General features: G+C 34.5%; 1 long non-coding RNA gene across 2 annotated transcripts in view; it reads right to left on the reverse strand.

Annotated features, from left to right (window-relative positions):
- The window catches only part of LOC105728796 (uncharacterized), a 324,891-nt gene that overhangs the window by 120,859 nt on the left and 178,271 nt on the right, over window positions 1-25,761 (reverse strand). For both annotated transcript variants that reach the window (XR_010338570.1, XR_001110135.3), the window contains one exon: window positions 21,901-22,010. This is a non-coding gene — a long non-coding RNA (uncharacterized LOC105728796). The remainder of the gene's footprint in view (window positions 1-21,900; window positions 22,011-25,761) is intronic.

Here is a 25,761-nt window from a genome sequence, read left to right on the forward strand (position 1 = left end):
ATGAAAACTGAAGGTTTTTTTGTTTCCCTGTATTTTTATAAACATTTTGATTTTAAAATATTCAAGGCTTGGTAGGTCAGATTTTGACCCATTTAGAATATTAATCTACAAATTAGGCTTCTTGGGCTAAATAGTCTTGGTAAGATTGTCTTCACGTATCCTATAACTCCATATGTAAATATATTATTATTCACAATTAAGACTTTTGTTTTCTCACGAAGGCTGTTTTATCACAACTTATTCTTGAGCTTGTAGGCTATGTCCTTTAGAATCTAAGTAAAATAATTCAAATTTTAGTTGTATTTATGTATAGTCCTTGTATTTTGTTTCTTTAACCTTTAAAGTTGGCACTTTCATTATTTTTTAAACATTTTCTTTCTCTGTATATTTAATGGTTTTCTCAGGTAGGTGTATAGCCTTAATTCACATTTACAGGTTTTTAAATGTGTATAAATGGCTGTCATAGATTATGTTTCTATTTCTGATCTGATATTTTTTTAAATGGAGTTTCTTATTTTCTGCTTACAAAGTGCCTTAATGCTCTTCTGGATAAAATTACCTTTTCTTCCCCTATTCTGTATTTTTGTTTTAAATTACCAAAGAGAAATAATCTGGCTCTTGTTTGTTTTATGTTACACCTTCAATAAAACACTGAACACTCTCCAAAGACAAATATTTATTTTACTTAAAATAACTCAGGCTTTAGTTGACAAATGCTATTGTGCATGAGTTGGTGTATGGGTTAAATGCCAAAAGAATAATATACACCACTCTTAAATTTAATATTATTAGATTTAATATTAATAGATTTATAGTCTACTCTATCTCTTTATCCACTCTGGGTTCTGATACTCTCAGAGTTTATAGAAGAATAAATTCTCCCAATACCACTATAGCTTTCTTTAACACATTGTTGAGTTGTGTTTTATCCTACTATAAATTATCTTTAAATAGTATCTCATTTTGTTTTCCAAAAAGTAAATTTTAAATGTTCAATGGACTTTTTTGAGAAGTGAATGGTAAACATTCCATTTTTTTCAAAACTAGAAAGGAATCTATGACTGTTACTATATTTTTTCTTGAGATTTGGATGGCTATGTAGACAGTAGCCTGGATGTCTATACTCCTTGAGCTTGTAAGATTTTTTTTTTCCAGCTATTATTCCTTTAATGTCCCAGCACAAGACAAGAGACATACTAGATCACAACAAAATCTGTGAAAAGACATGGCTAAACATGTTTTTAAATCGGTGAGAAATGGCCTACTAATCCAAAACGTCCAGCAAAGCCCAAGCAAGTAAAATGAAAGAAAGTTATGCAAAGGTACACCATCATTAAAATGTTGGGACCAAAGCATCTTAATACAAAATAAATTTATATTAGTCTTTCCAATCATTTTCTACTGCTTGTCATTAGTATTATATGAGGGAAACTACAAATTGCCAACTCTTAAAACAAATTCAGAAAGACTGCCTGATAATCTTTTTGTGACTATCAGATACTTTGTGGTATTTTGTGACTACGGCACATTTCTCAATTTCCTGCTAGTTTGGGCTATTTATTAGAATCTCATTAACCACTTAAATTTTAGTAAAGCTACAGGGCAGATAACAACAACATGCTGGCTACATACTCTATACCATACTTCTGCAATGTTTCTTGCACCAGATAGTATTGCATAATACTTACCTTAACAGTATTGCATAATACTGTTACTTACCTTGATGTTTATAATTGCATAATTGTATGACATGTAAAACAAAATTTTGCCCAAAGCACATTGACCATTTTCTTATCCCTCCGTGTGTCTTTATCATTTTATCCAATTATTTGTACTCTTTACTTCTACTCTACAAGTATCTTTTATTCCTCTATTTATGAAGAGCTTTTGAGGGCAGCTGTGGTGGCTCATGACTGTAATCTCAGCATTTGAGAGGCCGAGGTGGGAGGATCACTTGAGGTCAGGAGTTTAAGACCAGCCTGGCCAACATGGTGAAACCCCGTCTCTACTAAAAAATACAAAAATTAGCCAGGCATGGTTGCAGGTGCCTTTAACCCTAGATACTCAGAAGGCTGAGGCAGGAGAATCACTTGAACCTGAGGGGTGGAGGTTGTAGTGAGCTGAGATCACATCACTGCCCTCCAGTCTTGGTGACACAGTGAGACTCCATCTCAACAAACAAACAAACAAACTTATACTATTGAGAATAAATAATACAAAAAAGCAAGAGTTCAAATAACTAAACGAAATTCATTGTTCACCTATAGGTGGTTAGTTCACCTAAATCCATAGAGGAACTATGAACCATAGGCCAATTGATGTTAAATAAACTTCCAGGATACTGATACTAACTCATACATTATCTGCTTCTCCTCCCCTTAAAGATTTTAAATATGACAAATAACCCTAAAATCATCTTAATTGCTGAGTTTTTAAAAAAGCATATTTGGCAATTTGTCTCTCAGCATTTTCTGATCTCCTTGGTTCTATGCAATTCACCTTCCTCCTTCAGTTTACTCCTGCTGGCTTTTCCATCCAAGTTGTTTTGCCCCATTTCTGGTTTATGACTAACATTACTTTCCTATTTTTCTAAATATTAATCACTTTCTTTCTGAAATTTCATCAAACATTCTTTGAACCAGCAATTCCACTCCATAATGTGAGAATGGGTAAATTGATTATCTCTAGACAGGAAAAATTTATATTATAGTACAAATATACAGAGAACATTGTGACAAATGTTAAAAAGAATAGTGAATGATTCAGCATTTTATGGCAGGTGTGTTATCTACTAAAATACTACCTCATACTTTTTCTTTAGTTGCACTTCACCGCAAATCAAGAGCTTAATCATTTATTATATTTAAATAGGAAAATTTAAACTATATTTAGATCTACTGATGCAGTCTGAAATGTAGCAACAACAGAACTATCCTCCATAAGGAATTTGGGCTCTGTCATTACTTTACTGATCTATAGAAAATGTGCAAAATTATTAGTCACTAACTCTATTTTCTGCATAGATATGGTAGCTGACTTCAGAAGAAATGCAAATACAAGCTACAGCCACCACATTGAATTTGACAGGAGGAAAATCCATAGCTAGATGACTCTGGACATCTGCCATAAGCAATCCTGTATAAATAACTCTGAACTTAGGATATATGGGCATATTGAAATTCAAATTAGGGTTTGAGAGCTCCAAGGTTCATTTAAACACCCAGGATGAAAAATGTTTAGCTGTGCTCCAGTCCTCTAACACAGAAGATTCTGTCTGTCTGTCTGTATGCACTTTAACCCTAATGTAACTGTTTAGTCTGCATATTAAGATTATGTGGAGTTTTAAAAAATTATTTAAAGGAAAACAATAATAAATTAGTTGTTGACAATGGCAAATATTTCTCCACAAAAAATCATTAATTAGACAAAAATTCTACAACATAGAGGCATAGTAATTAAATGCTCAATGACAAAAATAACATTTCCTTGACTCTTATTTGTTATATATACTAGCAATATACAATGTTTCTTAAAAACAAAAAGGAAAATAAATATGTTAGTTGTATTAAGAATCATAGATAAGGTGGTCATATAATTTATTGTCCAAACAAGAACACTTTGGAAATCATGAGAATTACTTTAGAATAACTCATAAGCTAGAAATGTCCTAAGCAAATGGTGGTGACATGGTCACCATTTTTGGAGGATGCATACCTATTGAACTCTCTTTTTGAAAGTAACAAGTTACTTTCACTGGGATTAACCTATATAATCAGTCCCCCTATTCTCACAAATAGAGCAGAATGTTTAAAAAAAAAAAACACGTATCTAGTGATTCAGCCTTATGAAGTTGCTTTAAATACTTCTCATCTTCTGTGGTTTTTAAAGGACATTTGGCAATTATTTCTTTGTTTTTCAAGGTAATTGTTTATTTAGATTTTATCCAAGTAATGAGGACAAAGATCATATTTTCTAAAAAGTTAATTTGGATGCAAATCATTGTATTTTCATGGAATTAAGAGGGATATAATTTTGTTCATTAATAAAATATTTTCTGGCTACTTCTCTCAAACATTTCTAATGTTTAACAAACATCACTGATGCAGGATTTTTTTCTCAGTCCCTTTGCCACTGGAGACCTCTGCCTTGATCGAGGTATGCTACTTGCCTCAGGAGGTGCCCTGCCCAATCAGCTGGCGTGGGCTGAGTCTGGTGTATGCATTGTTTTTCTGTTCTTGTCCCATGCACAAGAAGAATGCAGATGCACTGAACCTTGAAGGGTGAGGAGGGCAGAGAAGAATTTTACTGAATGATGAAACAGCTTTCAGCAGAGAGGAGATGCAAGGGTGGTCCCCCTACCTGAAGGCAGGAATGTCCCCTGTGTGGCTGGGTACAAGGCCTTTTATGGACTCAGAATGGGGAGTGTGTGCTGATTGGTTTGTAAGTATCCAAAAAAGGTTAAAGTGAAGATACCACTCAAAGGTAGGCACAACAGTTTAGAAAACCTATAGGAAAGGGTAGGTATATATAAAGTAGGTGAAGAGTGGGGATCAATTAGGAAAGCACGCCAAACAGAAAGACAACTTCTCAATCCAGACAGAAGATTTAACTTATAGCTTGGCTTTCAGGCTTTAAACTCTTTGGCTTGGAAGTGGGGTTTCATAGGGACCCAGCCCTATCTGCCTACGCATTTGACTTCCTCCTGCCACTATCATCATCACTGTGGTGATTATTACTGTGATTAGTAATTCATAGTGTTACATTGGGGTTTTTAACTTAAAATCACATTTTTATTATTTTCACTCCCTTAACTGCAACAAGTACAGGCTGAAGGTTTATAATTCATTGCAAAAATCAAACTGGCTGCTATACATTTGAATAAGTCATATTATTCAATTGATACAGTGGTGCAGAGTAGATGTTTAACATTTAGTGTGGCTTCCTATGGCCCTGTTCATATAGTCTTCATGGTTTTTAAATAATAAAGCCAAAATAAATTTTTTGAGCTCTTTTATCCAAGTTATCTTCATTACAATACTCAAAATTCCTTGAGATGCTTGATTATACATTTAGATTCATTGAAATTTGATTTCATAATGCAGGTAGAAAATGATTGTTTTTGACCCAAGAGTAAAACAACAGAACTGGATTATTATTATTATTATTACATCTCATAGGTATATGAGATCCTTGAGTTTTCAATTCTTCAAACCTAATTCTTTAACAGCATTTAGTTTGCATAACACATATCGTAGCTCATTATGATTCCACCGACCATTTGAAAAGTAGTGGCTATTTTAGGTCTAATTATATAATTATGCAGCTACTCATTTAGTTTCAATATTGGTTCCAGGGATATAATTTAAAAGAAAAGTTTCTCACTTTTTATTTTAAGAGTTTGTAAAGTTTTACTTGTTTGGCATTGCCTATATTTTAAGGCCATATCTTTATTCTTTTAAAATTTATGAATTTTTATTGTTATATGATATGTGATTTTTGTACAAAAGGTATCTTTTATACTTTACTCTATGCCTGAATGCTTTCCTTAAATTATGGTATCATTCTCAATATTATCTTTCAGATCAATCTTCATCCCAGATCATTCCCAATCAATCTTATTGTGGGAAAATAATTTACTTCCCAGATGGATTCTAAGTAGAAAACTTCCACATTGTGAATTATTTACCATTTCTTATTCTAAATATAAGATGGCTGATATTTTTGGTCAATTGTTTTACTGTTTTGTGATTTATATCAAAATCTGTCTTTAAATATTTCTGAGAATGAAGCAAGAATTTTCAACTTGCTTTAGACAACACCATAAGCAGTGCCAAGTTCAATTTTGATGTTTAAATATACTTTGGGTTCATCAAAATAATCTGTCTCCTGAGGAATATACTATCCCCAAGTAGACTGACATCACCATAAAGGCTTTTTTTTTCCTTAATTGCTTGATATAGTTATAAAAGTTGCTTAATAGCCAAATATTTTAACAAAATTTGAAATAGATTCTTTTTTTAACTGAACAAATTGTCTTATGAAGTGCCTGTATTATAATTTCCCAGAGTTTTAAATTTAAACTTACTCTTTAAAAAACTGCTCAACAGTTTAGTAAACCAAGACAAGATTTTACTTTACTACATAAAGTGACACTACAACTCTATGTTGGGAGAGTAGGCTTAAAAGCAGAGGGTGGCCAAACTTCTAAAGTTATTACATTTCAGTCTAAAAAAAGTTAATTGGTGACTTGGGTGACCTAAAAGACTGTAACAAAAGTAGTATCTGTCTACTGCACCTGTTGAATTTTGTCAAAAATGTTTTATTTCTCAGAAGAGAGGTTTTAGTTCTTCACATCATTTATTCAGGTACTGTATTCCCACTGAAAATTAAATTAGTTATACTATACTCTAGTGCTGTAAGGTTGTCCATGTACTTGGTGAAATAGATGGTACACAGGCACCTCTTCAGGTATCTTTGTCTATAGAGAGCTCTCTGCCTATGTGTGATTTTTCACATCTTGGTTCACACTTATGAATGCAAATCCAACACTAAGGGACATTACAAATTTATGGCACACTGGGGATCTGTTAATTCTGTGGACAAGAATTAAGCTTCTTCATGTATTCATCTTTTTAATGAGAAAAAAATGATACAATACAAAAATGAGGATATAATTTAAAGCAATTTGTATGTAGTTTAATTCCATTTTTAAATGAAATTCTAATACATATTTTAGTATTATCTCTCCACATTTGAAATGATATCTTAAAATAAATTTTATTTAGTCAATGAAAATGGATAAATTGCTTCATTTACCAGTTGCATGGCAATAGTCAAGGGGTGGATTAAGGGATGTACTAATGATGCTAATGCCAATTATCAAATTACTTTCTTAAAAACATATTAATTAAATTGCAATGCCTTCCTTTGTTGACTTTGACTGCCATTTCTGAAAGTTTGGAAATCTTGGTTTGGTAGTTAGGTAGAATTTTATTAGGCCAAGTAGAGGGAAGTTGAAATGCAGGAGAATAACTCTGATTTAAAATAACTATGTGTTCTTAAACTATTTAACAATTATTATTCAATATAACTCCAAATTATTAAACTATATTAATTTTCAAACAACTACAATTATTAAACTATAACTACAAGTAAACTATTAACAGTCATATTTTTTCTTTGAAAAATCAATCTAGTATGTGACAAAACAGTATCTGCTTGTATAATTGCATTTACACCATTGCCATGATTTAAATGTTTGTGTCCTCCCAAATTCATATGTTGAAATGCTAACCTCTAAAGTGGTGGTAGTAGGAGGTGATGTCATTAGGAGGTGACTGCATCTTGAGAGCTCAACACTCATTAATGGGATTAGGGTTATTATAAAGCAAGTCCAAGAGAGATCCCTCACCCCTTCCACCATGTGAGGTTAGAGTGATAAGATGGCAGTTTATGAAGACATGGGCCCTCATAAGACATTGAATCTGCCAGTGCCTTGATCTCGCAGTTCTTAGCCTTTAGAATTACAAAAAAATATTATTTTTTCTACTAGGTGATCCCTTGATGTGGTGCTCTCCCCCTTTCCCTAGGGTTCGGGCCTCCTGTGACCAGACTACAGTGATTGTTATTGCTTTTCTGTGTCTAGCCACCCAGTGGAGCTACTAGGCTCCAGGCTTGTGCTAGAGAATGTCTCCAAAGAGTCCTGTGATTAAATCTTTTTTCAGGTCTCCTACCTGTGGATACCAGCACCTGCTTTGGTGGAGGTGGCAGAGGAGTGAAGTAAACTCTGAGAGAGTCCTTGGTTGTAGTTATGTTAACTGATAGCTTTCTGGAATACTGGTTATGCTAGCAGTGAAGTTGTCACATGGAGGCACTCAGGACCTCTGGTTAGCCAAGATGTTGCAGACAGTGGAATTAGATGTTGTCTTCTCCTTCCTGGGATCAGGGTTATTCTGTCATGAGTTACTGTAATGGCTTGAGTTGATTGGCCTACAGCAAAGACATAGTGCTTTCAAGAGAGCAACAGTTGTGATAGTAGTAGGGTGATCTAAGTTTGCCTGACATTGTCCAGTATATTTTGGTTCCTCAGGCTATAGCCAGGGCCATAAAGATCCCAACAGTTCCCATCTTTTGTGTTTCACTACCAGGGTTGGTAGAGAAATACCAACAGGTAGGGGCAGACTGGTCTGGACTCAGACTCACCTTGGGAGGGGCTTGCTGCAACCACTATAGAGGACAGTGGTGGTGGTTCTTAGGCCAATGAGGTTATGTTCCAGAGTGGATTTTTGCTGCCTCTTCTATATTATATAGTTGGTCATGGAAGTCAGAGATAGCTGGTGGAAAGAGGCTTCACCCAGGTCCCACACAGTTGGCAAAGTCAGGCTCACTGCTGAAGTGCCCCACTCTGACCATGCCCCAGGGAGTGAGCTTCCCCACCAAAAACACAACTATGGCTTTCAGACTTGGCCCCTCCCTGTCTGCCCACTCTGTGGCTCCTCCACTTTCATCTGCAGCGGTTCCCATTTCTGGACATACAACCCTCCTAGATCAAATCAGGAAGAAATAGAAACTCTGAAAGACCAATAGCCAGTAGCAAGAATAAAGCAGTGATAAAAGAAATTGCCAATAAAAAAAGTCCAGGACCAGATGGATTCACAGCTGAATTCTGTCAGACATTCAGAGAATTGATACCAATCTTACTGAAACTATTCGAAAAGACAGAGGAAAAGGTAATCCTCCCTAAATTATTCGATTAAACCAGTATCACCCTAATATCAAAACCAGGAAACAATACAACAACAACAAACTATGGACCAATATCCCTGATTAACATAGATGCAAAAATCCTCAACAAAATACTAGCTAATCAAATCCAACAGCATATCAAAAAGATAATACATCATAATCAAGTGAGTTTTATACCAGGGATGCAGAGATGGATTAATATTCCCAAGTCAAAAATTCCAATACATCATATAAACAGAATTAAAAACAAAAATTATTTGATCATCTCAATAGATGCAGAAAAAGCATTTGACAAAATTCAACATCTCTTTATGATTAAAGCCCTCAGCAAAATTGTCATAGAAGCAACATACCTCAAGGTAATAAAAGCCATCTATGGCAATCTCACAACCAACATTATACCGAATGGGGAAATGTTGAAAGCATTCCCCCTGATAACTGGAATAAGACAAGAATACCCATTTTCACCACTTCTATTCAGCATAGTACTGGAAGTCCTAGCCAGAGCAATTAGACAAGAGAAACAAAAGTAGGCATCCGAATCAATAAAGAGGAAGTCAAACTGGCACTGTTTACCAATGGTATGATTGCATACCTAGAAAACTCTGAAGAGTCATCCAAAAAACTCCTAGTTGTGATAAATAAATTCAGAAGAATTTCAGAATAAAAAAATCAAGGTATGCAAATCAGTAGCACTGCTGTACACCAACAATGACCAAGTTGAGAAACAAATCAAGAACTCAATCCCTTTTATAACAGCTGCAAAAAAATAAAATAAAATATTTAGCAATATACCTACCAAGGAGGTAAAACATATCTACAAGGAAAACTACAAAACACTACAAAAGAAATCATCAATGACACAAACAAATGGAAACACATCCCATGCTCATGGATGGGCAGAATCAATATTGTTATCATGAATATACTACCAAAGCAATCTACAAATTTAATGCTATTCCCAATAAATTACCATCATCTTTCTTCATATAACTAGAAAAAAAATCCGAAAATTCACATGGAGCCAAAAAAGAGCCTGCAAAGCCAAACAAGACTAGGCAAAAAGAACAAATCTGAAGGCATCACATTACCAGACTTCAAACTATACTACAAGACCATAGTCACCAAAACAGCATGGTACTGGTATAAACATAGGCACATAAACAAATGAAACAGAATAGACGACTCAGAAATAAAGCCAAATACTTAAATCCAATGGATCTTTGACAAAGCAAACAAAAACATAAGTGGGGAAAGGACACCCTTTTCAACAAATGGTGCTGGAGTAATTGATAAGCCACATGTAGAAGAATGAAACTGGATTCTCATCTCTCACTTTATATAAAAATCAACTCAAGTTGGATCTGAGACTATAAACTTCTAGAAAACAACATTGACAAAACTCTTCTAGACATTGGCTAAGGCAAAAAATGCTCATGACCAATAACCCAAAAGAACATACAACAACACCAGAAATAAATAAATAGGACCTAGTTAAACTAAAAGCTTCTGCACAGCAAAATAAATAATCAATAGAATAAACAGACAACCCACAGAATGGGAGAAAATATTCACAAATTATGCATCTGACAAAGGACTAATATCTAGAATCGACCAGGAATGCAAACAAATCAGCAAGGAAAAAAAACAATAATCTCATCAAAAAGTGGGCGAAGGACCTGAACAGATAATTCTCAAAAGAAGATATACAAATGGTCAAGAAACATGAAAAAATGTTCAACATTATTAATTATCAAGGAAATGCACATTGAAACCACAATGAGATGGCACTTTACTCCTGCAAGAATGGCCATAATTTAAAAATAAAAAAATAACAGATGTTGGTGTGGATGTGGTGAAAAGGAAACACTTTTACATTGCTGGTAGGAATGTAATCTAGTACAACCTCTATGGGAAAAAGTATGGAAATCCCTTAAAGATACAAAAGTAGGCTAGATGCAGTGGCTCACGCCTGTAATCCTAACACTTTGGGAGGCCAAGGCCTGCGGATCACCTGAGGTCAGGAGTTTGAGACCAGGCTGGCCAACATGGTGACACCCCATCTCTACTAAAAATAATAATAATAATAAATAGCTGGATGTAGTGGGGTGTGCCTGTAATCCCAGCTACTTGGGAGACTGAGGCAGGAGAATAGCTTGAACCTGGAAGATGGTTGCAGTAAGCTGAGATTGCACCACTGCACTCCAGCCTGGGTGACAGAGCAAGACTCCATCTCAAAGAAAAAGAAAAAAAGAACCAAAAGTAAAACTACCGTTGGATCCAGCATTCCTACTATTGTGTATATACCCAGAAAAAAATAAGTCATTATAGGAAAAAAGATACTTGCACACAACTGTTTATAACAGTACAATTTGCAATTGTAGAAATAGGAAACCAGCCTAAATGCCCATCAACAAATGAGTGTTTAAGGAAAATGTGGTATATATACACTATGGAATACCACTCAGCCATTAAAAGGAATGAAGTATGGCATTTGCAGAAACCTGGATGGAGTTGGAGACCATTATTCTAAGGGAAGTAACTCAGGAATGGAAAATCAAATATCATACATTCTCACTTATAAGTGGGAGCTAGGCTATGAGGATGCAAAGGCATCAGAATGATATAATGAACTTTGGGGACTAAGTGGGAAGGGTAGGCAGGGGTTGAGGGATAAAAGGTTACACATTGAGTACAGTGTATACGGCTCAGGCGACAGGTGCACCAAAATCTCAGAAATCACCACTAAAAAACATCGTGTAACCAAAAACCACCTATTTTCCAAAAACGATTGAAATAAAAAAAATAATTACAAAAAAATAAAATCCTATTGTGTGTAAGCCGTCCACTCTATGGGGCTTTCTTGTAGTAGCTTGAACAAACTAAGGCAACCATTTTTTAAAACTTCAGTGGAAAGGTTGTTCAGAGCAAAATTTTTGTTGTCAAGACATACAACATCACTTATCCAGAGATGGACAGAGCTAATGTTCAAACAAAATCAACTCCTGTCTATGTTCTTTATGAGTGTCAACAGCCCCCGTGTTCTCTGTGGGATGGCACTGTGTGACCTGTTTTAAGTTGTCCAATTCCCTAAGCTTCTACATGAGAACTATTTTAATTTACCTGAAAAACTGCCGTATAATGATGAATCTCTGGAATGATTAAATAACCTTTCATATTAGCTGTTCATGACAAAAAATAAAAAGAACTTATTTGAAAATAGTGGTTTGTATATGAATATATTAAGTATATAGCATTCTGTGTTATCCAGATTAAGTTTTAATTCTTTTTGATGTTACTATTTTCCTGTTTTTTACGTATGCTAACAAATGATAAATTAACTGTATGGAAACATGACAAGATGGTGTTGGAAGTAATGCAATAATAAGCTTGGCTGATTTTTAGGAATCTTTTACAACATATAGAAAACATAAATGATTATTTTAATTCAGTTTCAAAACCATGGTTTTGTGAGTGACTGTGATAATATAAAAATAATATAATATAACTTCCCAAGCTTAATTGCTTCCTGTTTTCAAACTTCAGCTTGGGTTCCTTCACTTTGGAATAAATGGACCTTTCAGAAAACTTGAAGCTGTTCAGCTGTGCTGAGTTCTGGCAGCTAGAAGTATAACATAAAATGCCATCATTTTTAAAAATCAAAACTCAAATTACCATGTATAATAGAGAACTACAGCAATGTTAGTTTTTATACAAGCGAACAAACAAAACGAAACAACCCTAAATCTGCAAATCAGAAGCTTACTAGTATATTTATTTGAATCACTGCTATCCTTAACGCTTCCTGATGATGTATCCTTTTGCTCTCTTCTCTATATACTCCTCCATTTACTCAGTCTGCTTATGCTTGCATTTATTTTATTTTATTTTATTATTTTATTTATTTTGAGACAGTCTCACTATGTTGCCCAGGTTGGAGTGCAGTGGTGTAATCATGGCTCACTGCAGCCTCAGTCTCCTGGGGTCAAGCGATTTTCCTACCTCAGCCTCTTGAGTAGCTGAGACCACAGGTGTGCCACCATGCCCAACTAATATATTTTTTAAATTCTTTATAGAGATGAGGTTTTGCTATGCTGCCCAGGCTGGTCTCAAACTCCTGGGCTCAAGTGATCCTCCTGCCCCAGAAGTGCTGGGATTGCAGGTGTGAACTACTGCACCTGGCCAACACTTATTTTATAATAGATATATTCATTTTTGTGATCTACACTCATAAGTATTTCTGGAAAAATTATTGAACGCCTTGGATTTTTGCTATGAATTTTGAGAATATATTGTACCAGTTTGGGATGTTGAATATAGTCTATCTCTGAATTCAAATACCCCTTCTTCTCATTGGTTTGTTGTTGTTGTGTGTTAGTATTATTGCTACAAATCATATATAAATCAATACAAATATGACATTCAGTAGAACTATTTACTTGGAATGGGTGAAGGACAGTGACTAAATGTATCTTTTAATTAAGTATAATCTGCTTGCTTTACATATTCAAACTCTTAAAACACGCCAAAAAGTCTATTTACTCCATTCCTCTCAATTTATTTTGAAGTACTGGCTTTACCCTCTTTGACTGGCAGTATGTTTGAATACGGCCTCCTTTATCACGTAAGTAATTTGTATGTAAGTTTGAGGAAATTAAAATGACTGTCATTATCTTGCTTCATGAACCTACCTGATCCACTAGAGTAGAAATTAGCATACTGAAAAAAAAGCAGCACAAAGAGAGGCAGGTTAAGGACAAGGCCCAAGGTGCAAGTAAAGACAGAAAAAAAGAGAGTACACTTCAGCCTGAGTTGATTATGGAGATATTATCTAAATGGGCTCATGAAGAAGTCATAAATTCCACCAAGAGATTTAGATGCATGTGTGTGAGAAGAGGCTTGGGAATAGAGGCAGGGAGATTGTGAGGGTATTTCTTGTCAATGAAATGCAGGGAGTTTATGCCCCCAAGAGATAAAAGAATCAGTCACTCAACATGTATTTAGTAGGTGACTATAATAAATATATAACTAGTTTTGTCAAGTTTACACAATCTGTAGGAAGACTTAAAAAAATATAAAAATAGATGTGAGTCTAGATTGTATAAATCATGACATCAAGTGTAAGATAAAGTAATTTAAATTTCATTTAGTAGGGTCTGGGGAGTTTTTGAATGAGTCAGCAGTAGGCAGCTCTGTAAAATCATCTCATGACAGTGCTAAGGGTATGTAAGCAAGAGGCTAGTTATGAGGGCATTGCAATTGCAAATGCAGGAATAGTGTGTGAGGTCATGAAACGGCTGTAGGACTAAAGTAAAAATAAATTTGGGAAATTGCAAAAAAAAATTTAATAAAACTGTATTGCTGAGCCTGAAGAATATATTTGCTATTCATAGTTCAAGATAGAGTTATATTATTCTTTTGCATCTTCAGCCCTCAAAACATATCAAAGTTATGATATCCCTCTGATTATCCCTCCTTATTTTATTCAATAGGTTACATTCAGTTTATTAAAAGATAAGTATGTATATTGTAGAGAATTCAATAAATATTAAATATATAATAATGACTCTAATACAGAAATATAATATATATTTGTAGTAGATTATCATCTATTTTTATGTTACTTAATTTCAATTTAATTTTCTAAATTATTTAACATGCAAAACATCAAGTTTTTTAGTCAGCCTTTAAAACACTTGTTTCCTGATTGTTGCCCTAAGACATTATAAAAGCTAATTTTCTTGTTAAATAATGACATGTAATTTACTGAAACCTCACTTGTAGTTAAGCATTTAAGTTGCCTCTGATTGCTAGAAGTTAGAAATCATGAAATCATACATATCAAACACAGCCATAATTTAGATACTATCATTTTTCAATATCTTTGTTAATTTGCTAGATTAAAAATGGTACTGTGGTGCTTTATTTTTATTTATTTTACTATAGAATTGACATTTCTAGATGTTTATTAGTAATTAATATAACCTGTTTGAAATTTCTGTATAGTGACCTTGCCTCAATTTCTAATTTAGTTGTACAAGTAATTTGTATAAATAATATGGATCAATTCTCGTGTTATTTCACATTTTTGAAGTTTATCACTAAATAATTTGTATCTAAACATTATGCTTCAAGAAAGTCCTTTCATGATTTAATATTTTTTTCTCAGGTTCTTTTCTTTTTTACAGTTTTCTTAACATTTAGTAGATCAAAAAGATAACATTTAGTAGGACAAAAGATAACTCCAAAGTTATTATTCTATTGTAGTTTAGGATATTGATGTTTTATTTAACGTACCACTATTATTTAACATTCTTTAAATAAAATATAACTCATTGAAAAGTGTACTAAAGTATGTGTGCAAGTTCTAACTTTAGGTATAAGCACCTTTTATTTTATTGTTTGTAGCAATTACCTTATTAACTATCAGTAACTGAGATTTCTCTTTTCTCCATATTTTTCAATATGCTACAGCAAGTCAAACGTCTAATTTTGAGCTACATTGATAAATATGAAATTTTAACTACTAATATTATAGCTTACATGACTGTTACTATTTTGCACATCTATTTATCTGGGTCATTCTGGTTTTCTAATTTATGACATCCTTATAAACTTTTAAATTATATTATTGTATTGTGTGTTTATATTGACTTGTAGAAAATCCATACAGTTTGTCTACTAGTTTATGACAGTTATTTGCTTCAAAATATTATTTCCCAGTCTGTGGATGGTATTTTAATATTTCATTATGTATTTTGTTCAGTAGAATTTTAATGTATTCAAATATCAGTATTTTCTCTTTTTGATTATGCTGCTTTGTAATTTGTATGGGAAATTCTCCCAGGTTTCAAGACATTAAAGATTTGTCCCTAAACTGTCTTTCAATAGTTTTAAACTTATAATCTTAGTTTCCGATGTGTAAAAAAAGATATTTGTGTATAGTGTGAAATAGAAGAATTATATTTATGCAGATATTTAACCATCAATTTTTGACTGGTGTTCTTTTTTGCTACTGATTTGAAGTGTGGAGTGTGTTTGTATTCACTCTGTCCCAAATTCTCTTATACTGTACCCTATATTGCTGAGATTGGGGTTCTTCAAAATACAGTTTTGAGTCTCGTTTGCCAGGGGGTTTGCTTTAGATTCTGTCATTAACATACACTGGAAATAATCAGAAGGTGAGAGAAAGAAAGAAGATGCTTGCTTCTGGCAGTTGTAGGCAGTTACCGGAATGGCAGTGAGTGTACAGGGTCTCCAGACTCCACGGAGCACAGGCAAAGGCAGCACGGTATAGATCTGTTCTTGGCAGCATCTTTTCAGTGATATCAGAACTGACTGAGACAGCACCTCTAACAATGCAGCAGCAGGCAATAGATAATAAAATCCATCCAGAAGAGCATCACTGTTCTTACTTGTAGGCTCTCTAGCTGACATTTCATCCTCTTTTTTCTCATTCTACACCTTACAACACCTTGTAACCACTTTCTGTATTGAGATATTTTTGTTTGAAATACTTGAAGTGCTTTCAATTTTCTTGTCTGGATCCCAACAATAACTAACTTTGTATCTGGCCTTTTTATTATTGTTATTGATCTCTTGGTCTATGCTTTTACCAATAATACATTGTCTAATTAGCATAGATTTAAAATAATGTTATCTGGCTTGGCAGAGTTAGCTATCTTGCTGTTTTCTTCAAAACTAACATGATTATTCTTATAGAATATTATAATTGTTCATATTATTTTAGAATTAATTTGTCAACCTTGATAAAAATGCTGTTGAAATATTTAGTAAAATTTTGTTAAATGTGATAGCTATACTTAGGGAAAAATGACATCTTTACAGTATTAATTTATGTGCTTTTTAAGGCATAGATAACTTTTCATATTTAAATTATATTTCATGTTCTTCAACAGCATTTGGTGATTTAATCCATATAGATATTCACACATCTTTAAGGTTAGTTGCTAGGTACATAATTATTTTAGTTACTTTTATGATCAGGCTCTTTAACCATTTATTTTTCTATTGCATTTTTATATGGCTAATAATCATATATAAAATGTTACTAACTTTGAGCAGTGATTTAATATACCACTGCATTGATAAGTACTCTTTACAGTTCTCAAATATGTCTTTGGAAATTTCTCATATATATAGTCACGTTGTACACAAATACAGGACATTTTACATTTCTTTTTAAGTTCTCACACCTGTTCTGTGTTTTTTTTTTCCTTATTGGATTGACGGGACTCTCATTAGAATAGCATATGATACTCAGTATTCTATAAATATTTCTAACATCTTACTAAACACTATGTTTGTTATAGACTTTTATCTTTCCTCACTCTTTATGAGTTTAAGAATGTTTAGTTGTGTTCCTTATCTGTTTAATTCTACCAAAATGAATGTGTTTTTCTGAAGTGAAAAAAAAGTCTCTTCAATGCAGAGTAATTTTTTGAATGGCATTTGGAAAAAGCCTAGCTGTGTGATTCTTCTGGTTTATGTGGCATCAACTGGTATCATCATGCAGCTGAACTCAGTTAGCAATTAAATTGAGCTGAAGAATTCAAGAAGGTTGTAATTATCTGCTTGGTATGTGTACCTCTGTAATGTTTCTCTTTCTACACACAGTTATCTTGATTTTCCACACATTGTGTTGGTCTCAGTATACTCAGAAAACTTAGGTGGCATGTAGCTTCTATGAGTATTCTATGTATGGAAGAGGAAGCTACAGAACTCTTGAGGTCCAATATAGGAAGTTATACAGAATCACTTATATCATATTTAATTAATCAAAGAAACATATGGGTAAAGTCAAATTAAAATGATGCTGGGATGCTGGGAGATTAAAAAGAGATGCTGGGAGATTGTGAAACAAGATGGCTGAATAGAAGCACCAGCAATCATCCTCCCCAACAGGAAAACAAAATTGAAAAACTGTCCATGCAACAAAAGTAGCATCATAGTAACTGAAACTCAGGTGCGCTATCACAGTACTTTAGTTTAACATCATTTGAAGGAAAAGGCACTGAGGAGGGTAGAAAAAACAGTCTTAAATTGTCTACACCAAAGGTCTGGCCAGCGAGAAGCACCCAGCAACCATCCTCCCCAACAGGAACACAAAATTGAACAACTATCCACACGACAAAAGCACCCTCATAAGAAGTGAAACTCAGGTGAGCTACCACAGTACTTGATTTTAATATCATATTAAGGAAACAGGCACTGAGAGGGTAGAAAAGATAGTCTTGAATTGCTTACACCACAGGTCACCCATTCCCTAGCAGTGGCTATTGGACATGGAGAAAGAACCTGTGCATTTTGGGAGAGAGAATGTAGTGACTGTAGGACTTTACACTGGAAATCGGTGCTACCCTGTCACAGCAAAAAGCAACACTGGAAAGAACCCAGCTGGTGTCAGAAACTGAGTTTCAACAAGGCACCTGCCACTCTAGCACAGCAGGTTAAAGTGCTCTTGGGTTCTAAATACACTTGAAAGGCAGTCTAGGTCACTGGGACTGTAATTCCTGGGCAACTGGCGCTGTGCTGAGCTCAGAACCAATGGACTTGGAGCACATGTGACCCAGTGGGACATCAACCAGGGTGGCCAAGAAAGTGCTTGTGTCACCCTTCCCTGAAACCCAGGAATTACAGCTTGCAGCTCCAGGAGAGATTCTTTTCTTCCTCTTGAGGAGCAGAGAGGAGAGAGTAAAGAGGACTTTGTCTTGCACCCTGGATACAAGCTTAGCCACAGTAGAGGAGTGTACCACGAAGAGTTCTGACATGCCCATTTCAGGCTTTAGATCCCAGATGACATTTCTAGACACAGCCTGCACCAGAAGGGAACCTGTTGATTTGAAAGGAAAGACCAAGTCCTGGCAGAACCTGCTGACTAAAGAGCCCTTGAGTCCTGAAAATTCAGCAGTGGTAGCCAGGCAGTACTCTCTTCAGGCGTTGGGTGAAACTCAGAGACATGCTGGCTTCAGGTGTAACCCAGCATGCTACTAGCTGTGGTGTCTAGAGGGAGAGAAACTCCTTTTATCTGATGAAAAGAGAGGAAGAGTAAATGGAAGTTTGTCTTGTATCTTGCATACCAGCTTGGCCACTGTGAGGTAGAGCACCAAGAGGGCTGCTGGGTTCCCTGATTCCAGGCCTTTTCTCCTCTATGGCATTTCTGGACCTTCCCTGGGTTACAGGAGCTCACTGTGCTGAAGAGAGAGACCCAGGCCTGGCAGCATCTACCCCAAGCTGACTTAGGAGCCCTTGGGTCTTGAGGAAACACTGGCAGCAGCCAGGCAGCAAGCACTCACTGTGGTTGTGGGTGGTGGTGTCCATAGGGAGGGAAACCTCTGCTTGAGGAGAGGCGAGAAGAGTGGGTAGAACTTTGGGCCGGGCACGGTGGCTCAGGCCTATAATCCCAGCACTTTGAGAGGCTGAAGCAGGCAGATTCCCTGAGGTCAGGAGTTCAAGAACAGCTTGGCCAACATGGTGAAACCCCATCTCTACTGAAAATACAAAAAGAATTAGCTGATTGTCATGGCGCACGTCTGTAATCCCAGCTACTTGGGAGGCTGAGGCAGGAGAATTTCTTGAACCTGGGAGCAGAAGGTTTCAGTGAGCTGAAATAGTGCCATTACACTACAGCCTGGGAGATAGGAATGAAACTCTATCTCAAAACAAACAAACAAACAAACAAAACCAGAAAACAAAAAACTCCGTCTTGAAGCTTGGGTGCCAGCTCAGATGCAGTAGAATAAAGCACCAGGTAGACTCCTATGGTTTCTGACTTGAAGCTCAGGCTCCTGGATGGTGTCTCTGGGCCTATCCAGGGCCAAAGGAAACTCACCAACATGAAAGAAAAGATATGAGGCTGGCTGACTTTGCCATCTGCTGATTGTAGAGCCAGTGAGTCTTGAGTAAACACAGGCTATACCTAGCCTCAAAAGAAGAAGTTTAGGTGTTATTGGCCTTAAAGAGAAGGTAAAGAGAGACATAGAGGTAGAAAGATTTTTCAGCAGAATAATAACAGAGAAATTCCTAAACCTAGAGAAAGATACCAATATCCAAGTACAGGTTACTGCTGACTTTGGGCAAGATATAGTGCTGACCCAGCACAGTTCCAGTGGTGGTGGTTAAGGGGTTGTTGCTTGTGTCATCCCTCCTCTAGCTCCAGGCAGTTCAGCATGGAGAGAGAGATTGTTTGGGGTAAAGGAAAAGAGGAGAGATCAAAAGTCTCTGCCTGGTAATATAGAAAATTCTTCCAGATCTTAAGCAAGATCACTAAGGCAGTACTTCTACAAGGTTTCAAGAGCCACAGAATTATCAGGCTTGGGGTACCCCCTAATGCAGATAGAGCTGCAGTCACCAAATATGTATTTAGATTACAGCTCCCAAGTACCTTCAAATACTTGGAAAGCCTTCCTAAGAAGGATCGGACAAACAAGCCCAGACTTTGAAGACTACAATAAATACCTAACTCTTCAATGGCCAAAGATGAACATCCACAAGCATCAAAACCATCCAGGAAAACATGACTTCAACAAATAAACTCAATAAGGCACGAGTGGACAATTGCAGAGAGACTGAGATATGTGTCCTTTTTTACAGACAATTCAAAATAGCTATTTTGAAGAAGCTAAATGAAATTAAAGATGACATAGAAAAGAAATTTAGAATCCTATCAGATACATTTAACAAAGACACTAAAATAATTAAAAACAATCCAGCAGAAATTCTGGAGTTGAATAATGAAATTGATATATTGAAGAATTTATGAGTTTTTTAACAATAGAATTGATCAAGCAGAACAAAGAATTAATGAGCTTGAAGACAGGCTATTTGAAAATACAGTCAGAGGAGAAAAAAGAAAAAAGAATAAGAAAGAATGAAGAGAGACGGGCTCAGTGGCTCACGCTTGTAATCCCAGCACTTTGGGAGGCTGAGGCGGGTGGATCAGAGGTCAAGAGATCGGGCCCATCCTGGCTAACCTGGTGAAAACCTGTCTCTACTAAAAAAAAAAAAATACAAAAAATTAGCCGGGTGTGGGGGCACGTGCCTGTAGTCCCAACTAGTCAGGAGGCTGAGGCAGGAGACTTGCTTGAACCCAGGAGGTGGAGGTTGCAGTGAGCCGAGATAGTGCCACTGCACTCCAGCCTGGGTCACAGAAGGAGATCCCATCTCAAAAGAAAAAAAATGAAAAATGCCTACAAGATGTAGAAAATAGCCTCAAAAGAGCAAGTTTAGGAGTTACTGGCCTTAAAGAGAAGGTAAAGAGAGAGATAGAGGTAGAAAGTTTATTCAGCAGGATAATAACAGAGAACTTCCCAAACCTAGAGAAGGATACCAATATCCAAGTACAAGAAGGTTAGAGAACACCAGGCAGATTTAACTCAAAGAAGACTACCTCAAGGAATTTAATAATCAAACCCCCAAAGTTCAAGGATAAATAATGGATCCTACAAGTAGCAAGAGAAAGACTTTATCCATTATGATTAGGTTTTCCAGTTTATTGGTATATAGTCACTCATAGTAGCCTCTAATGATCCTTTGAATTTCTGCAGCATTTATTGTAATGTCTCCTTTTTCATCTTTGATTTTATTTATTTGAGTATTTTCATCAAAGATGAAAAAGGAGACATTACAATAGATGCTCTGATTCCTAAACTAGACAAAGGCACATCAAACAAAACAAAACATTACTACAACAACAACAACAACAACAACAACAAACTGCAGGCCAATCTTCCTGATGAGCATTGACTCCAAAATTCTCAACAAAATACTAGCAAATGAATTCAACAATACATTGAAAAATTATTCATCATGACCAAGTGGAATTTATTCAAGGGATGCAAGGATGGTTCACCATAAGCAAATAAATTAATGTTATATATATGAACAGAACAAAGAGAAAAAAAGCCATATGATCATTTTAACTGATGCTGAAAAAGCATTTGATAAAATGTAATGTCCTTTCATAATAAAACCCTTAAAATATCTGGTTATACAAGGAACATACCTCATCAAAATAAAAGCCATAATAACAGATCCACAGCTAGTATCATGCTGAATGGGGACTATCTTGGGCAAAATAATGAGAAACCATCTCTATAAAATATTAATAAATTAGCCAAGCATGGTGGCACATACCTGTAGTCCCAGCTATTAAGACAGCTGCAGTGAAAGGATTGCTTCTTGAGCCAAGGAGGTTGAGGGAGCAGTAAGCCATGATCATACCACTGCACTCCAGCCTGGGGAGTCTACAAAAAAAAAACAAAAAATAAAAAATAAAAGAAAAGGGAAAGGAAAATAAATTCTAGCCAAAAGTAAGCCAAAATATATTTGACATTTTTAAATGCTTCAATTTAGGACAAATTTTGCTTGTGATACTCATAGAGTGAAATCAGCAAACTATGTTTCATGTTTCCTTTTGTTTTATATCTTGTGTTATTTCTTCACATTTTTTTTTTGTCTAAAAAAGTAACGTTTGTGAAAGGAGACCAAGAAAAAGCAATAAAACACACACAAAAAATATTAATCATATACTCCTTCCTTATCTTCCAATCTTCTCTCTCTATAATTAGCTGAAATTCCAACCTGACTTATTTATGTGAGTTTTCTTCTGATGTTTTTACAAACGTATTTATAGATGCACACATGTATACACTTTATTTGTTCTGATTTTATTTTCATAACATTAAGGTTATATTACTTACATTTGTTTACAACTTTTTGATGTAACAGCAAAATATCATGAAAAAATTTCATTTAGGCAGAAACAGTGAAAACTATTTTATTTAGCAATGTAATGTTTTGAATGTGCAGATAAAACATTATTTCAATAAAAATTGCCAACAATTAGCTGTTTTTTTCTCCACTGAAAGATATATTGTGTTGTGATATTTTTATTGATATGGATTGCACAAAGGAGATTACTTGGTCATGGTATATATTTATTTTTAATTTTTATTATTATGTTCATTTGTTTTACAAATGTTTTGATTCTTCAGTCCAAAGAATACTTTTGCATTAGTCCATTTGCCTTTTTATTTTTAAACAGAACACACAATTTTAAAGCTAACACAGAATTTGAGTTTGAGCACAGTCATAAGTTGGTGCCCACTGTTTTTCCTGAAGATTATTGACATGGCTCAGGTTCAGAAGCAGACATCTGGGGTTGTTAGCAACTAATATTATTTTTCTTTAATTATTTTCTGTTATTCAACAGCCTGATAATATCTTACACGTTGAAGTTGCTCAATAAGTTCCATTGAGTTACTAAAAATTGATCACTTGCCCTTAGCAAGTAAGTTCCTATTAAAAACATCCACAGCTTGCTGTGGCCATTGATTGGGCTGTTTCGAGTAAATGTATCCTGGTAATAAGTTGTATAGGCTTTGGTGCCTTGTGTTATGCTGAACTGCTATTCTGATCTGTGGAATCTTTTAGTTTATCTTGCCTGAGTCCTTAACATAAAACTAAGAGTGTAATGTTTTAAAGGATATCATTTTATTTTCTTAAAACTACCTTGCTTTTGAACTGAAGATATAATCTTGAAATGTTAATTCAAGGAATATCTTACCACAGATCATCTCTCTTTCACTTTATTATTTTGTCATTGACAACATTTAGGCACTGGCATTTAAAAAATGCGTTGATAGGAGATAATTATGATGACATCTTAATAAGTACTTCATTGGATTTTTCAACCAATAGAGCATTAGCACTTTACACCCTATCTACGGCAGAAATATGTCAAGCACAACAGATTACAGGTATCAAACAGTTAGAACCTTTTTGAATTTGTTGGTTAGTAGTGGGAGAGACTGAGACCAGCCCACTATCCAGATGTGATTTACCACTGAGAATGAAACTCCCAGAATCAGGAATTTTTAGCCAAATGGAAATGGGCTCCTGGAATAGAGATGCTGTATCAGAACAAAAGTGGCTCTGCACAGAATCTATCTCCAGTAGACATGTGACGTAAGGCAAATTATTGTGATTTTTTTCATTGTGACTCTGAGAGTCCTGCAGATCACTGTAATTCTAAGTTACCTCAAATCAGTTATTACACTTAAAAAGTCTTTTCCTAAAATGGACCTAGAGTAATTAAGCCTCTTTGAAAAGCAGACATGGCTATGATTTATACAAAAACATTATGAACAAAAACTTTTTCAAAAGCTAAAATGTTATATTCCACGAACCTGTTGGAACCCAAAAGCTGCAGGTGCTTCTTTGAAAAAGGACATTTTCATCATCTACTTGACAAGCACAGCTGAAATATCAAAGTTATAAACTCTCTTGCTTTTGAGTGCCAGCTACTGTTTCTGTGGAAACAGCCTACGTTGCAAATGGAAGGTAAATGTATTTAACTTAAAATTATGAGCTTTTGAATATTTTGCTAAATGTTATTTAGATATGCCTCATATTACTGATGCTAGAAAAAATTGACATTTTTAGTATTCTATTCATATATATCCACGTTTGTAAAATTATATAATATTAAATGATTAAATAGCATTTATTTTTATTGTAAACTTAATCTTACATAATATAAACATAATATAACAAAATGAATATGCTTATCACAAATGTCACTGACTACTGTTCAAAATTTTAAAAATTAGAAAAACAAGAACACATGTAATCTGTTTTTTTATATAATCTAGCTATAACAAAAATAAATGGAAATATTATTTGTATAGTAGTCTTAGAGGAAATAAACTTTAATTTCAATTGATCATCCATATTATTTTTATTAAAAAATTAGATTTATTGTTGGCTTAATGATGATGGATTCTGATAATTGTATCTTCTCTTGCCTTATCTTGCTCCAGCATTACAATACACAGTTTGGTATATGCAAAAAAGTTACAAAATGACTTCTGTTGCCAACTTGTTGCTAATAATGGAGTAATCTTCATATTTTCTTGTATACTAAAATTTGCGATATTTGATATAGTCAGTCATTATCATTCAGTATATTTTCCTATACTTGGAATTCATGAAAGAATAATAATTTTTATAACTATAAAAAAAGAAACATATTTTGTGATATTCTTTTACTGTGTTAGAGCCAATGAGAGTTAAAATAAACATGTTCTAGACCCTAAGATCACAGCTCAGAATCATTAGAAGAAGTGCTGTTTCTTACTACCAATAAAACATTTTTAGATGTTGTTTCTTCCCCTTAAATTATTTGAGAGATGGTTTTTTAATAGCAATGATAGTTACTTTAAGAGTTTTCTACAACCTGGATAGATTAACTTGGAACTTTAAAAATACACAACTAGGGACACGCTGAATTACCACTAGGAGAATTTGCATCATCATCAACTCTTACTTACATTAATGATTTATTTTTTAATAATTTGTCTTCTGTGATTTGACAAGCTATTCTATGTATTCACATATAGTTTTTGAAAGAAAATTGATGTATTTGTCTTTTTCTTGGTAAGCAGCATGAAAGATATATTAATCTTGAATTAAAGCATTTCAAGTTTCTCACAATTATATTCATTGATATTTTAAAATATTAGAATGAAAATATATAAGAACAATTAAATACAAATGATTCATATCCACACACACATAAATATTTTTACTACACTGGTAAATTTTAGTGATTATGTTAAACATACATTTTAATAATAATATGTTTATAATAAGAAGTAAACTTTATGAACATCAGAAATTTAGCAATTAGTTTTCTTATTCTTCAGATTATCAATTATTCCATATAATTATGAAAGTGCTTGAAGTTAATGTTTCTGTGTTAGTCTTCACTCTTTTCTTTAGTTTATTAGCAAGTGATAACCAGGGCCCTAGGCTGAGAAAACTAAATTGCTGTGACCAGTGGCCTGTCCTTTTTAATGCAGCATATACCTCAGCAGAAAAAAAAAATAAGAAGTCAGTAGATTCTACACAGGCTACTATGTTTTAAATTATGTTGCGTTTTATTAAGATTTAATAAGACTTCTATTTATCTTGACTTATTCCATGTTTTAATTT

This window comes from Aotus nancymaae, unplaced genomic scaffold (genome assembly GCF_030222135.1).
Source record: "Aotus nancymaae isolate 86718 unplaced genomic scaffold, 86718_ANA_hifiasm-v0.15.2.pri h1tg000062l, whole genome shotgun sequence".
Taxonomy (NCBI): Eukaryota; Metazoa; Chordata; class Mammalia; order Primates; family Aotidae; genus Aotus; species Aotus nancymaae.